The following is a 17,248-nucleotide window of genomic DNA, read 5'->3' on the forward strand; positions in this document are numbered from 1 at the left end:
CTCTTAGATAATGAGGAGAGGAGAAATGATAAGTCTTGGAATCTGTTGCTTTCTATAAAGGTCCCTCCTTAGAGCCAACAGGCAGTAGTGTATCTTGTGGGTTGTGTGATCCTGATGTGTGATCTAAGGGGAGTGCTTCAACTCAAAATGAGTGGATTTTTCTGATATTTCTTCAGGATTCTAATCACTGGGGCTTTGGTTTCTAACTGGTCTTGGCCCTTGGCCACAACATAATCAAGTGTGGCTGGAGAATTTGGACATAGCCTGCATATAAAGGCTGGTGGGAAAGAAAAATCTGTAAAATCCTCTGCTGATTATCTACTTTGCAATTCAATTCTTTACATTTGCCAAGTACAAAACAAAATCTGATTCAAAAGGATAGAAATATTTAGGCTTTCAGATCAGGCTTTCCCAGTTTTATGTCTCTATTAGCCATGTGGGTTGTAGACAACAGAAATTGTAGTTCACATATAAGGTAGTCAAGAGGGAGCCACAGGAAGACACAGAAACACAGAAAGCCAAAATGTAAATCCAGCTTTCCAATACTATATTAATATACAGTATATCGTTTCACATACTTACAGATATCAGATAGAGATATCTAAGAGTACCAGATACATCTAAAATAAGGTGCACTAATACATTTCTGCAACACAATGCACAGGGCATTCTAATTAGCACTCTGCTTAATACTTTTAACCAGGTACCTACTATTGGGCAAATATAACATCTGTATAATACAGTCATTAAAATATTCCATAATATATATGCCTTAAGATCTGGAATGCTATTTTTTAATGCATAGCTGTCGGCAATTCTAGAAGAACACAGCTGCACAGATAGATGACTCAACCTCCATATGCTGCCCCTGCAAATGCAATAGAGTAGTTCATAAATATGAAGAGTGAACATACCATTATTCAATGTCCCTGAAGAAAATGAAAGCCTCTATTTTCCTTGCATTCATCCATTTTGCAGTATGATTTAATTTAATTTTAATGTAGGTGTTATTTTCCTTAGTAAAGGCTCCAGTATACTGAAACAATGAAACAAATGGAGATTCAATAAAATGCTTATAACCCTTTCTATCTCAATTAAAAATATCAAAAGTTCATCAGTACCTTTGTGAAATGTAAGCATCATAGGGTATTCCTGGCTTATAATTTCATTTTTAAAAAATCTGCATATTAATTCTAACAGAATGGATTAAACAAAACACAATCCCTATCTTAATTAGTCTATAGAACAAGTGTAAACAGAAACCAGGATACAAATTAAAGTCTATTCATTCAAAATATATCATGTGCACAACAGGACACCTTGAAGTCAAAAGGTCATTACTTTCCTGAAAATTACATATTCTATGCAAAAACTGATAGCATTTATTGATGGACAGTGTCATAAAGCCATCACTGTGTTTATAGACATTTAATTGAAGACAGCATAAAACGATAAACTAAGAAACATGCATGGTTGACTCCTCCAATTCAAACCATAAATCATACTGATGTTCAGACAAGTCTCCCAGACACAAATTCTGATGATAGATGAACCATTTAACTTTGATTTTTGAAAGCAATGAGCTTGCTAGCAATACCTCACACTGACTAATACCACATATGGTCATATAAGAACTCATCAAAAATCCATTTTTCTCTTGTGTGGATGCTAAAATTATCTTCTAAATGATCATTATTAAAAGTATGCAGTGTGTAACATCTTTCTAATGTGCATAGCTGGATTCATTGTTGTCCTGCTTCAGTAAGCAATGATTTTATCATTATTTCTAATCTTTCCAAGGGAAACCTTAAAAATAAATAAAAAAATATGAGGTAATCTGCAAAATTAATTTATAAAGAGAAATAAAATAAGCTTAAGAGATCAAATAAATGAAAGGGAACTCTGCTTCTCAAAACCTTTTCTGTGACACTGTTACCAAAATGCTACACAATCAGTTCTGTTTTAATGGGGCCCATGTGTTGCTTTTCTACACATATTGCCCATAAAATCAATAGCCAATGGCAAATTCACCAGTAATTACCTCTTGCTCAACATTTTACACAAAATTAAAATATGAAAATGATTCTGTACAACATATGTGGGAGGTTTCCTGGAATTAATCCCATATTATCATAGTGCAGATGTTTCATCACTTCTGAGTAACTTTGTAGTGTAGAGGCTATGTCATTATTCTACAGTCCACTTTTTAATGCTCATTTGGATGAAGTTCAGTTTTATAGTTATTTTCAGACATATTCATAAAGGAATATGTTTTACGCCACTACCTTAGAAAATGTAGTGAGGTTGAGGGAAGTAGATGAAGGGGAAGATACTGGATGAAATAGATGGAGGGGATAAGGAATATTATATTGGAATCTTGCAGGAAGTTGCCACCAAGGACAGTTTCAGTGGAGGATATTTGTTCACACTGTCACCAGAAGTCAAAAACAACTTGATAGCCTAATAAAATAATACTTTGCTTATAGATGAATCTAAATACTTCCACATCTTGATTCCCTCATTTTAAAACATACAACTTTATTTTTTAGTATACACTTATTAGTCCATAATCTATCCCTTCAGGGAGGCTTGCAATCTCAACATAAACATTAAACACTCAAAACAGAAAAAAGCTATAAATACAACCCATAAGATATTAAACCAAGTTAAACTTTTACCTACATAGCTTGCTTTGAAAATTAACTGTCAAGGCTTCCAATCATTCTGATGGGAATAAATTTCAGCTTTTATTTATTGGTGGATAAAACCTGAGTATGCAGAATATTTTAAAATAGTATTTTGCTATATTATTTTATGAATTTGGACCCAAGAGCATTTGTGAGTTACTGTACATATTTTTCTAAGTTATTCTGAATTTATACAATGGAATACATTTGCACAATTATTCCATGCTAATGGGATATTTCTGAAGTTAAAGGAAAACTTCCAGCTTTACAGGTCACTGTTAAATAACAGAAAGTCTTCATATTTATTTTATTTTTATCTTATTTAATCAAATTTGTTATAGCCACCTTAGTCCAATGGACTTCATATGTACATCTATTTTGCCTTTCTAATTTTTTAGTTACCAGGGGGGGGTTTTCTACAGAGGGTGGGGAGGGATAAAAAAAAAAAAAGGCATATTTCCCCCTGGTATATTTGAGATTCCAGGTGGTGGCTCTCTCCAGCTAGCCAGAGTAGCAAATGCCTGCAAAGGATTTTGAGCTTTAGCATTATAATTCATGGGGAAGTAGCCGTTTTTTCCCCCAGGGACTTGTTTAGCTGTGGAGCGTAATGTCAGACTTTTGGTCTTGTTAGTAAGCAGAATACATCCTTGCAGCAAGGCAGATAGTATTCGAGATTCATTAATATAACTTGATTTGTTAGGCTTACTAACAAAGCCCTCCTATTTCACCTCATTTTCCCATTCTTCTTCTTAAAAAGTGTATACACTATTTAATGCATATTTTTTTTCCCAAAAAGGGAAAAAACTAGATTTAAGAGAAACAGATTTGAATAAATCTCAAACTTCCTAGGTATCTTTACTGGTTACTCTCAATTACACTAATAAATATGAATTTATTCACTAAATTGTGCACATAATAAACTATATGAATTTGATCTTCAATTTCTTTTTAAGGATGTTTACAAATTGGCAGTTCTGCCACTCTTCTGATGTTTCTTTCATCTCCTTCTTACCAAATCAAGTTCTAGAATTTCCACCTCAGTATTGGACCCCCTTAAACTTCCTTTTTGGTATCATCCGGTTATAATAAATGAAAGTACTGTGATATTTAGATGGATGAGTTGTATAGCAGGAAGAGAAAATTACCAAACAAGGACCTAAAGCGATCCCCTGTCTTCTCATGCTTGATTTCATTCCTTAATTAGAGCCATTAATCAATAGGTATGAGATATGAGGCTTTAGAAGGGCTTGGTGACACGACACCTTGCCACCTGTCAAAATTACAGCTTTCTGTTCATGCACCATCCCTCAAACAGTTATTTTCTGCAAGCCTGGCTGCATCTCACAATCCATTATTTACTGTATAGTTCTATTTCACTGCAATGTCAAAAGATAACTCTCTGATGATAAGGAATGGTTTACATAGAATGGTTAAAACTCACAAACATACACTCAGTGATCTTGCAGTCATTAAAGCTTTAAAATGTTACACTCTTTGAGGATGATAGACTACATTTGTGAAACAATATGCTTGACATATTCCATTCCCTATAACAGGTTCTGCTAATGATTTATGCAAAATAAAATTTCTCTGAGATGAAACATTGCAATCATGAAAATATTTTTAAGTAATAATGCAAAGTTGATGATATCTTTATTGCATGTATTTTGTATTCTTTCTACACATTTCACATTTGAAAATAATTATTGGATGCATGAACTAAGGAAGTAACGTAACAGTCATAACAGTCCAGCATGAAACAAGAGGGAGGTATTAGTTCTCCAAGATATGCAGATACTAAAAATGATTCTAAAATTCTAAAAAGAGGGTAATTCACATATACACACCAGCTCGAGGAGAGATGAGCATGTTTGATGGCCACAGAATGTTGAGGGTCAGTTGGAAAAGAAAAATGGAAAAGGCTGGGTGATGTGGAATGGCTGTTGGAAAGGGTTGCAGCTGATTGGTTTCAACTCTGGAAAGAACATTTATCCCAAGAGGATATGTGTATGTTGCAGCCAACTGCTGATCACACTTACTGAATATGCATTATGCTTTGGAATAGAAGCATCACCAAGGTTGATGTTTAGTTTCTCATGTGATATTTTATGATGAGAAACTTTCTGCAAAATATCTAGCCACTGTCAAGAATCTGAAATATCTAATGATTTTAAACAGGGAGTGCTGCAGGAATTTGGTGTTTTATAGTTTTTTGTTGTTTTTAATACAGACAAAACTCTATGGAAGCATTTTATGATTACTAGACTTGTTCTACATTTCTATGTTTACAATTCCAACAGCACCATTTTACACAAGAGTAGCAGCTGGGTTTAATATATCAATCTGTATTGAAGCAGTTTTAAGAGAGAGAGCTGAAGCTTATAACTTAAAATAGGAGTGACAATTTGCAATCTTGGGGTTTGTTTTGTGACAACCAGAGTCCTCCCAGACTAAATTTACTGAAAACTGACAGCAGTTAATTACTTGCCAATCTGAAGTAGAAAATGCTAAAATAAGCATGTAAAAAAAAAAAAAAAATCTTCCAAATTCCCTCTAAAATCTTGTTTTACCCACAGGTGTGATATGACCATATCTACTGAGGCCTTGAATTTCTTCTGAACATGTTAAGTGTGGCTTGTGATCACAAAAAGGATCAAGATCAAATTTCTAAATAATTAATCAACAGGCAAAAGAATAAAGTTCTGTCATGAAATAGTAGGGAAATATAGAGGAACCCTTTCAGGTAACCTCAGATATACAATGCTTCCATAGCAGCTTCCCCCAGTCGAGGCTTTTACAAGTGCACTGGAAACATAATCCCAGCACACTTAGTACCAGTTTATAGAACTTCTACAGTGAAATACCACTGTGAAAATCCAAGCATACCTGTCAAATTGTTTTGAATTTTACTTGAGCTATCATGTTTCCTAAACGATGGGGCTGAAAAGAAAGGATTTGCAAGAAGCAGTGCTTAACTCCTCACAACTTGGCAACTCTTTGTCACAAATGGTACTTGGTCATTCTTTAATGCGATATTCTCCAGCTTAGTCCCACAACTGAGCTGGCTGTGGAAAAAGAAGCCATGTGCAAGAGGGGAGGGAGGAGAGAATGCTATAGGAAAAGGTTAAGGATTAAACATCTCCATTATTTCCCTGCTAATCCTTAGGTGTTCCCGCTTCCTAATTACCCCCAAAAGCCATATTTAATGGAGTGTTCCTTGTGTGTTCTCTAATAACATAGTTGTTCTTTTCTTTTTAAGATTAAGGGGCCTGATCCAGACTAAAGAATGAGCAACCTGAACTCACAGTACCATATTAGATGGGAACTTGTAAATTGCCTTGTTCAATCTGCTGCCAGTGCAGTAGTCTGCTGCTAGAGCAATGTTTCTCAACCTTGGCAACTTGAAGACGTGTGGACTTCAACTCCCAGAATTCCCCAGCCAGCCTTACTTAATAGTCCTTATCAAAGGGGACCAAATCCTTTGCTACCTATTCAAGGCCAGCTCCTTCTTTCATCTCAGTAGCTCTCAGGTGCTTCCCACTAGCTTGTAATATTTTGCCAGTTATTCATTTTATGATTAAATATATACTCAGGGTGGTTGTGTTGGACAGAGCATACATTAAAGCACATATTGATACAAATAGCAATTTGTCACTGTTGAAAAATGGAAATCTGAATTATTTATAAAACAGGTCCCATTCATAGTCGCACTACTACAACACCTCACCAGCTATGACACCTCACCAGTCCCATCCCCCTTCAAATATGTACGGAGGAATGATCATTTATACAACAGGTACTCTTTCCATTAATACAAACAAAATCGAAATAAAGGAGAAATATCACTTTCATAAATATTTTACACCATATTCAGAGTGGAGACTTGAAAGTTAAAAGGCCTTCAGTACTAATATTAACTTTTCTGTCCCAAACTCAAACTAGCATAATTATGCCCAATTTTGTTGCAGAAATTGTAACTTGGCCAATTACATTGGGTAAACCTTAGTTTATATTCAGAGTTTCATTCATATGAATTAAGGCTGCCATTTTAGCATTTACCTCAGAATATTTCCCACTGAAATTCTGAACAATCCTGAATTGGGGCGGGGGGGGGGGGAACAGAGTGAAGAAGCATCACAACTCCATAACTGTCAGGCCCAGCCCAAGAACAACAGTGAAACAGTCCAGTTGAGTTAAGTTCCTTTATTTATTTATACCTTATAGACAGAATCTTGCCAGACTAAAACTATACTACAGCAACTCGTGGATATATCCTGGGAGATTCTAGGAAGTGGCTATCCTGAACCTCATGCTTCCCACACTCCCCCTGAGGACTGTGTTGTCTCTTGCCTTCTTTCCCTTCCTGGCATGCACCCCCTCCTTCCTGATAGCCTTGCTCTCTGTTACTATCCACCACAATAACACAAACTCCACCCCTTACATAGTTGCATGCACTGATGTGATGCCAATATGAACAGGTGGGGCTGGATGCATGATATCATGGTGCATATTTCATCATTTTGGCATCTTAGTTAAGAAATGATATACAGTATATGACTCAATTGTGCATTTTCTTGTATTTATGCACAGAGTTTCACATAAAGATACATACTAATGCATGCATTAGAGTTTCACATAAAGATACATACAAAACTATATAGATAACCTTGAAGAAGAAATGCAAGAGCTTTATGCAAAAGCATTGACATAAATACCAATTTAGCCCTAGAAAGGAAGAAGTGGGTAAGAAAAAAACTTAAGGCTGCCCCACCTTGAGTTTCTTGGTTATAAGAGGAGAGACAGAGAAACTCTGTCAGGCATTCAAGATTTTGTTGTTATATCCTGCAGTAATAGAGTTCCTGTAGAGGACATAGGGAATGGCCTTGAAGGACAGGAGGAAGAGCCACTATCAAAGGAACAGTCAGATGAGCAGGGCTTGAGCCTGGGCCAAAAATGTAACTTGAGAAAACATCTCAGACAAGTGCCTCCCTAGTTCACATGAGGATAAAGGAAGGGAGGGGAAAACACATACAGACTTGCAAGATTCTGTTACTCTAGCTGTTATAAGAAAAGAAGTCCTGATCTATATGTCATTGGCTTCTTAGTCTGGTTTATCTTGCTGGGGTGACAAGTAGTCCAAGTGGAGTTTGTTTTCTGACTTGGCTTATCTCAAAGGGATAACAAAAAAGTTAAGAAAATGCTTTGATGGGTCATATTCCAGTGATACAAACTTTCAATCTCTCCTTCCAACTTCAGGGAAATGTACTGGTTGACAGTGTGCTTCCAGATTCAGGTTAAGGCACTATAAAGCCCTTAATGGCTTGGGGCCAGGTCACTTGCAGGACTGTCTCTTCCCAGTTGTATTTGCTCATCCTGTCAGATTTGACAGGAGAGGCATGCTCTGGTTCCCATCTATTAGGAGTGGTTTTTGGCAGGACCCATGAAGAGAGACTTTTCTGTCATGGTGCCCACCCTCTGCAACATCATTCTTCTAAAGATTAGACTTGACCTTGCTTGGCCTTGTAAGGCCTTGAAGACCTGGTTTCGTTAACAAATCTGGAGTCCCAGGTGTGTGGTTGAGCCCATATCATGTTTTTGTTCATTCTTGTGTTGGCTGCTCTTTTATCTAGGCTGTGGAATATATTATTTATTGGTTTGTTATAATGTTTTTATCTTTTCTGTAATCATTGTTAGATACCCAGAATCATGTATTTGAGATGAGCAGCCATATACATTGAATAAACAAACAAACAAACAATAAATACATATGTTTTTCCCCTTCTATTTGCCATCCATTAAATAATAGAGTGAAATGGGCTTGGAAAAATTAAATAAATAAATAAATAAATAAATAAATAAATAAATAAAAAAAACAAGAATTGAACTTAACACAGATTGTATATCTTGTACAGTATATAAAAGCAGGCTGGGGTGGTAGTGGTTTTTGCATTTTAAATAACAGGATAGTGCCAAAAAGACAAGGGGAATTAAAAAGATATCTTATGCATTAAGGATGACAACATGTATTTGACTTGTTGTTTTCTTTTACTATTCAGTAGTTATGGCTATCATCAGTGACTTACAAACTTAATTTGCTTCTATTTCTGGTTGTAGGTTGTCTACAAATTAATATAAATGCATTTACATTCTACAGCATGAACTTAATATGTACAGTATACTGATTCATAAATATAACAGTCTCCTAAAATAAAACAACAGGAACTGAATAGCTCAAGAAACCATACTGGCTCTCTTTAGCTACTTTTTTTAAAACACAGGGAGTCTATGATTTAGACACAGGTATTGAACTTAGACAATATGGAACACTGAACTAGTATTTGAGAAATGTACATTGCATATATGTTAAGAAACGTATAAATGTGAGAAAGCTAATTGCATGTTTAGAGAAAGCATATGATAAAGTGAAGAGGCTTGAGTTACCAGATATTTTGCACAAAAACAGAGCTGAATATAATGGAAGTAAAGCTGCTTAAGAATAAATTGAATGCTGAGTGAGCAAGGAATAAGACCTAGTTGTTTAATGTACTTGTGAACAAATGTATAAGGAATGCTGGTTGTGTCAACATAGGTGTGTTGGTTAAGGACATGAAAATGTGTATACTTCTGTATGCAGACAATGCTTGTTATAGGCTGAAAATCCAAATACAATTAGTCCTCATTTAGCAACTGCTTGGATAGCAACCATTCGCAAATATGATAGTAATAAATGGTAGTAAACGATAGTAAAAAAAATCATTTTCTGACCAATGCAGTTACTTATGCCCAAATTTCTGTGCCTGATAACAGCACATGCCAGAGTGAGAGTAATGCTGGCATTGCTGCATGAGAGAATTTTATCTAAATGAGACAGCAGCAATCACTGATCTTGGTAGCCTCTCTCTCTCTCTCTCTCATATTCTGTCACATGGTTCACTTAGCAACCATGTCACTTAGCGACCATTTTGCTGAAATTAATTGTGGTTGTTGAACAAGGACTACTTATATTTGCCACAAATGTTATTGTTTATTGGACCTCATACAGCCCAATCATTGGTTCAGAATGTCAACCACCATGTTAGATGACGAGGAGAGCTTTAGCCCTTCTAGATAGGCTAGACCAGGAAACCAACTGGAACTATACCTTTACTGGTATAGCAACAGTAACAAGATCTTGAAAGCCTGACTACATTTTCCTTTTCCTCCCTGTTATATCCCAGGAGGTTAAAGTGGAGCTAGTCTAAATTTCTTCCTAATGTTTTGTTTCCTGGGCTTAAAGCATCTTTGTATACATGCTGTTGAAACGTTCTCTGCATAGTTTCTCCAAGGTCATCTCTATCGCTCTTTACAAAGAGGTAGAGCTCCATATCATCTGCATATTGATGACATCTCAGCCCACATGCGCAGATGCTCTCTCCCAGCAGCTTCATGTAGATATTAAAAAGCATAGGGATAAAATGGATCCCTGAGGGACTCTCTCACCCAACTGCCATGAGGTGGAACAGTAATCTCCCAGTACCGTCTTCTAGAAATAGCCATCAAAGTAAGAGTACATTATGCCCCATATCCTAACTCAAACTGCCTATCCAGGATGCTACCAGGGTCAATGGTATTGAAAGCTGCTGTGATGTCCAAGAAGACCAACAGGGTCTTTTCCCTTATAGGTCACTCCACAGAGCAACTAAGGTGGTTTATGTTCCACAGTCAGATCAAAAGCTGAATTGAAATGGATCTGGAAAATTAGTTTCACCAAAAGAACCTTGAGTTGACTGGCCATCACCTGCTCAAGCATCAATATTGGCCAATGGCATTCAGTTGTTTTTATCCTCTGTCCAGATTTGATTTATTCAGGAGTGGTCTGATCACTGTCTCTTTTAAAGAGGCAGGAACTGCTCTTCTCTCAATAAGGCATTTACAACCTCCTGAACCAAAAAAATCCACATGGATTTGTTAAGAGCAAATCTTGCCAGACTAATTGATTTCATATTTGGCTTGGTTAACTTCTATAATAGATTGTGGGAATGATGTTGATGTAATATGACTTGACTTTAGGAAAGCGTATAAGAAAGTACCCCATGTCATGTTTATCAGCAATCCTGGCTTGGATGACATGAAAACTAAGTGGATATATAACTGTCTTAACAATAATTCTCAAAGAGGGTTCATATATGATTACTTATCAAAATGAAGAACAGTATCAAGTAAGATACTACTAGATTAGGCCTGGATATTCTACTCTTCAATATTTTTTATTAATTGTTTGGAAAAAGCAGAACAGAGAATACTTATCAAATTTGCAGATGGCATAAAATACTCTAGATAAAGTTCAAATTCAAAATAATCTTGACAAGTTGGAGAAATGCTTTACCTCCTGATCCCTTCCCTGGGAAAACAACCACATTTTTACATTTTACGAACTGCTAGCAGAGTCAGGGCCAACTGGGTCGGGGGGGGGGGTCAATATAATGTTCTAGAGGGCAGGTGCTGCAACAGAAAGGGCCCACTTCCTAGGACCTACCAGATGATACTTCCTGATAGACAGGACCTAGAGCATACTCCCTCTTTTGAAGCTAGTGGAGCCAAGCAAAAACAGTATGGTTCCCTCTCCTTCCCCACATAGACTATACTTATGCCTCTGATTTTTCCTACCCAAAGGTTGGACTTTGCATTGGTCTCTGCTAGAAATACATTTTGCTGGTTTTTGCCCAGTGTTTTAGCTTGCCATTATCTTCCTGAATAACGAAGCTATCCTTTAAGTTCTTTTTTACCCCCATCCTCATCTTTGTTTCTTTTGCAATTTTGATAATTATATTTTCCATGTCCTTATCTAAATCATTTAAAAATATATACATTATATATATATTTATATATGTATAAACACTCTATGGCAATTTCTCCACAGTTCGAAAGAGCCAAGGACATACACTTTCTGGGCATGATTGTTCAACTAGCTCTGTGTTCATCTAATGCTAGCATAATCCGCTCTTCATTTTGCCACATTATGAGAATCTTACGGGAGACTTTGCTGAAATCAAGGACAAATAAGTCCACTGCATTCTTCTGCAACTAAACTGGTCACTGTATCAAAGCAGGACTGCTGCATCAATGTGGGAGAGTGAAAAGAATATATGTGGAGAGTATGTGAATGCATGCATGAGCTGGCAGACGCAGCTCCCTAAGGCTTAATCTGGCACTGAATGCTCAACCCAGATTTAACACGTCTAATTTGGCACTTATTCTTTCATAAGAAACAGTAGAGGAGACAATCTCTGACATTGTCAGATATGTTAGGAAATGTCACTTGGCTGTCAGCACAGACATTTCTCTGGGCTAGTCACAGTAAATTAGCAAAACCTTTAAGGCTATAATGCTATCCATGCTTACCCAAAAATAAATGCCAAGGAGCTCAATGAGGCTTCCTTCAGAATAGATGTATTTATTGAATTTATATTCTGCTTTTCCTACAGGAGACTCAAGCTTCCCCTCATTTTATTCCTGTAAAATATATTGGGTTAAATTTATAAAGGGATGAGGACATGACCTGGAACATCCTGGTAGTAGTCCAACACCAAATCACTACTAGCCACTATAGAGGATTGGACTGTAAAAATTATTTGGAAGGAATGCCCAGAAATGTAAATTCACAAAGTTTATGCAGAACGAGAGGATTACCAATGTTAGTCCATAATGCTTTCATTTAGTTTCAGAGTACCTGTACTCCATTACTTGTTGCTGTCTAAAATAGTAGCTGTCTGTCACCTCTGCATGTTGTCTTCAGCCAGACCTCGTTTTAGGGGGCTCGCGCCCCAAACAAAGAGAAGGTAGGGTGCTTATAAAGCAAATAGAGAGGGAGGATGGCAATTTCTTTGCTGCAGATACTTCCTCTCAGAGGAAGTTGCTTTTTGTTTATTTTGTTGTGTTTTCTGTCATCACTTTTAATCTGACTGGTGACCTTGAAAGATATACCACAGTGTTGCAAACGTGACATCTTTACACCCAACAGGCAGATTCAATCTGCTGTTAGAATGGGATGTATAATACATCTGTGTAGCGTGGGTGACACCAAACATTTCTTAAAACTATAGGATGAAAATAATATGCTTTAATTGGGAAAAACATTTATAGTAACTAAATAAATTATATTTGTTATCAAAATTAACAACTGAATAAATTATGTAACTTTAGAACATATTGCAAAACATTTTCAGATTGCACTTTGTATAATGCAATTCAGAGAACTATACGGAAACAGATCTTTAGACAGTATTTCAGCTTTAATATGAATGGCAAATTTAAAAATATAGGGCTATGAAGACCTAGTTGATAAAACATTTGTTACGTATTTGCAAGGCAATAGCAAAATGCTGTAAGCTTCTGTGTAGAGCAAGAAATATGAAATGATATTCTGTAATATTGTTATATCCCCTTTGAGTTCTCTTAGAAAATATATGTATTACTGAATCAAATGATTGAAAATAATACCATAGTATTACTCTGCAATACAAATTCCAAGAAATTATGCAATATTTAATCACTCATAAAAATTATGACTTATTATATATAACTATTCTTTCATTTAGAGCCTTTGAAGGACTATTATCCTAAATCAGCTTTCATGAACTCAGAGAAATCCAATTCAACTGGAGTGCATCAAGTTATGCCCTAATCTGACAACCACCACGGAGGTCTGTTCAGCTGGACTCTTCCATCCCCCAATCCAGGGCCATGACCACATGGCAAAGGATCCCTGAAAGTGGGTGGAGATGGAGGAAAAGAGGGAAAATTTCTTTCTTTTTTTAAAGTAATCATTTTGATGACAGCCACCATTACCAACTGAATAGAGGCTTGTGAAACATCAGGCAGACAGACAGTTTGAAGACAGCAGGCAGAAGCAAGAGAAGGGTGGTAAGGTCCTACAGTTAGCCCCACTGTGTAAACCAGTTGTGTTAGCCCCACTGTGTAAACCAGACCAAGAAATAATCTCCATAGGAAGGCTAAAACTACTTTTATTGAGTGGCTATAGTAACAGAATCTTGCAAGTCTGATTGTGCTGTATCTCCTCCCCGCTTATCCCCGCTGGAGGATAAGTCTGCCTGAGCTGATTCCAAATGTTATCACCTTGATCTGGCTTAAAAAATATTTAGCCCTTTTGGTCTAACAAAGTTACAACATGAATTCATAGAACTTGAAGATAAAAACAAGTTAAAGAAAGCACAGCTTCTGGAATTCTTTTAATCCTTTACTAGCAGCGCCTTAGGTGGCATCTGCCATGCAGCCTGTTTATGTGCGTGTGTATTTGTGCATTTTCCTCATGAGTGCATTTCTTGTGCGTATGCTCTGATCCAGGTCATGTGACCAGACATGATAAAGGAGAGGAGCTGTCAGCAGGATTCCTGCAACTACCTGTTTGATAGGGATGCACTGGGATTTTTCCCCCCTGCAACCCAAAGCCTGATTTTCAAGGCCTATTTTCAAACACAGTTTTCCTTCTGTAGCTTCTTCCTTCATATCAGATTTGGCCCCATTCTGTTCAGATATTGGAGAATGATTCTGGAGAGGGACAGATAGTGTTCTGTTTTATTTCCAACATTCTGTTGGGTTGGAAAGAATAACAAGTTAAGTTTTAGAGCTGATGCAGTTCTACTAAGTAAACAGGCTCTGGAAAGTCTGCAAATCTTAGGCCACATGCACTAAAACTGATTTTTTTTTGGTATACATTTTTTTTTTTTTATTAACCATTGCAAAGTACCAACCATCAGGTGAGACTTACAAATGCCAAGCTGGAAACGCAGCTTCCTTTATCCTGGATTTTATAAATTTAATTCCAGCCAAACACCCCAAGTTTTTATTCCAGACACATTCACTGTCCACTTTCTCCATGTCGGTCCTAACATCTCTTACAAATCTGAAGATAGCCTTAAATCAAAAATGTGTGGGGACAATTACACTAACGGAACAACATCATTTACTGTCATCTTTCTGCCAGAAGAATGTTAACTTGCAGTTGATTAATCATCTACTATGTAAAGTCTCCTTTGAACTGAGTTAAATTCTTGGTGATTACAAGAGGACATCTCTGCTAGGTTCTTTGCAAAACATACTTTGCTGTTGTTGTCTTCTAAGTTTTTTTTTTTTTTTTAATTTAGTCTACTGATCAAGACTATGGATCTGGTATTTCCTGGTGATTTCCCATCCAAGTACTAACCAAGTCTAATAGTGGTTAGCTTTTCTGAGATCAACCTAAGCTCCCATAAGTCTGTTACATCTGTTGTGTAAATATAATTAATTTCATGAATATATATGCTATTCATACTAAAACGGATTATAAAACAATGTACATTAAAAGCTCTGTCTTGCTTCCATTTTATCATTCATACTTTCATAAAATGTATGTTTGGTTCTTAAATCTGATGGCAGAGAGATATAGAGCAGAATATAGAGAGGCTCCATGCACATATTAATGAATTTGGGAGAGTAAGATAAAACATTGCAGGACCCCGTAGTATACAGGTGAGAGTTAAGCAACAGTCCCACTATTTTCTGAATCCCACCCATAAATCAAGAAGTAGATTATTTAATAATCCGGCTGCAGCCAATCTGATAGGTAGCTCACTTTCCCATGCAGAGATTCTCAGTACCCTAACTTGATAAGGCAAGTGGTAGATGGAAGCATTAAACATTCAGCAGACATACTCAAGGATTCAGTGTTATTGTTCTGATAAGTACAACCATGGCACTTGCTACATTTGCCCCATCTAGGCTATAAAGTACCAAAGAAATTGCAGAAAAGTCTTAGAACCAGAATAATAGAGCTTACCATATATATAAAAAGCTACGTTGTTAATCTGTTTCACACACTTATGTTTTCTATGCTAAGCCCTACTTCCATCATGCTAGATGGGCAGAGATTCATAGTACTGAAGGCTTTCATCAAAATCATAAAACTGGTGTTGTGATGCAAACTGTGCCCTCACAACACATAAATAAATGGGAAGGAGCTGATGTCCCACAGCATTATGCTGCTTTCATCATTTGCGGCTCACAGATGCCTGTGAAGGTGGCTCATACCTGATTACAAATCACTTAATACTAATACTAATAGTTCTGAGACCAGAAGTGATTGACATTTCTGCTTTGACCTAGATTCTGACAAGGTGTAATGAATGAGCTCTGGGTCTCGCAATTCAGGAATCCTGCAGATCTACAGCAATAGAAAAATGAGGACTTCAGAAGACTGGCAGAACTTGATGCTCCACTAAGTCCATCCTTGTGAAATGTTGGCATGGTTTCTAAAGTGCCACTGAAGCCTTAGACTACTGGATAGATGAGGCAGAAGAGAAGCTATGAGGATTCTTCCTCAGAGTTTGAGTTTTAAGTCCATCAGAAACAGATGAGTTCTGGGTAGTTTTGAATAAAATTATTCCAGCCTAATTTTTTAAATCCAGTAAGTTATGGCATTATGTACAACAGTTCTGAAAAATGTTCTAGTCCACAAGGAAAACAATTCTGCAAAATGGAGAAGCAGCGACTTTTTTTTTAATGCCTCATAAAATAGATTGCATAAAGAACATTTATTTTCACTGAAAACATGTGCTAATTTTTTTTAGTGAGACATCCATTAAACATTGATACAGTCAACCTCTGACTGAACCTTCAACACTGTCACATATCAGGGCAGCTGAAGATTTATTATGCAATATGAAATTGGGCGTATACAGTAAACCTGATAGTAAATGACCTTTGCAGACAGAGAAGTGACTTTTGTTGCTGAATGGAAATGGGTCTGAAAAATATATAAACACATTCAACAATCAAGAAACAGGATGTTAAAATTTAAACAAAGCAAATTTTAAACTATTGTTTGTTAGAGAAATATTTGAATTTTGCTGTAGTGCAGAAGTTATATAGCAGCATTTTAGAACATAATATTAGCAAAATAATTTAACAAAGAATAAAACATTGCAAAAATGCAAAAAAAAAAATGGAGGTAAAATTTGGCAAGTCAATTGAACAGTTTAAAAACTGCCCAATTAAAAAGGCATACATGATTTATCAAATTTGTTTTTCATAAATTTATAAATACACCAAAACATCCTGTGTAACATAAAAGACTGTGAATCTCTGCAAGGTGGGACAGTATAATATCTTTGCATCTATGGCTATTAACACAAATATGGCTTTCCTGAAGAAGTCCATGGCAGATGTAGACAGCTGCAGAAGAGTTTTATCAGACAACAATGCCTGAATAAAGCTAAAATGGTACCCTCATCTGCACATTTTATGCACATGCCTATAAAAGGTAGCATTTAGTGAAATTAAAAAGAACAAATTTTGGCAATTGAATTCTACATTAAAACTTGGGGGGGGGGGAATGGTAATAGTCACTTGAGTGAATTAACTAAGTAGGAAAAGCAAATGTCGTTTCTAAACAGACTAGAACAAACAGAATAAAACTTAGTTATTTCAGTTCTGAATTCAGCTGTTTTATGCTGGAAAATAAATGAAGTAATTATTTTTAATATATAAAGATATACAAAAATGATTATAAGGTGCAATCATCTACA

At 36.3% G+C, this 17,248-nt stretch overlaps 1 protein-coding gene across 1 annotated transcript in view; it reads right to left on the minus strand.

Annotated features, from left to right (window-relative positions):
* Positions 1–17,248, minus strand: part of LOC112542609 (uncharacterized) — a 163,643-nt gene that overhangs the window by 66,472 nt on the left and 79,923 nt on the right. The window contains exon 11 of the mRNA XM_088149214.1: positions 915–1,036. The gene's annotated coding sequence lies outside the window, so the exon portion shown is untranslated. The remainder of the gene's footprint in view (positions 1–914; positions 1,037–17,248) is intronic.

The sequence above is a fragment of the Python bivittatus genome, unplaced genomic scaffold (genome assembly GCF_059951505.1).
Source record: "Python bivittatus isolate LINGU-HERP-01145 unplaced genomic scaffold, Pbiv_v1 ctg000590_np1212, whole genome shotgun sequence".
Lineage (NCBI taxonomy): Eukaryota > Metazoa > Chordata > Lepidosauria > Squamata > Pythonidae > Python > Python bivittatus.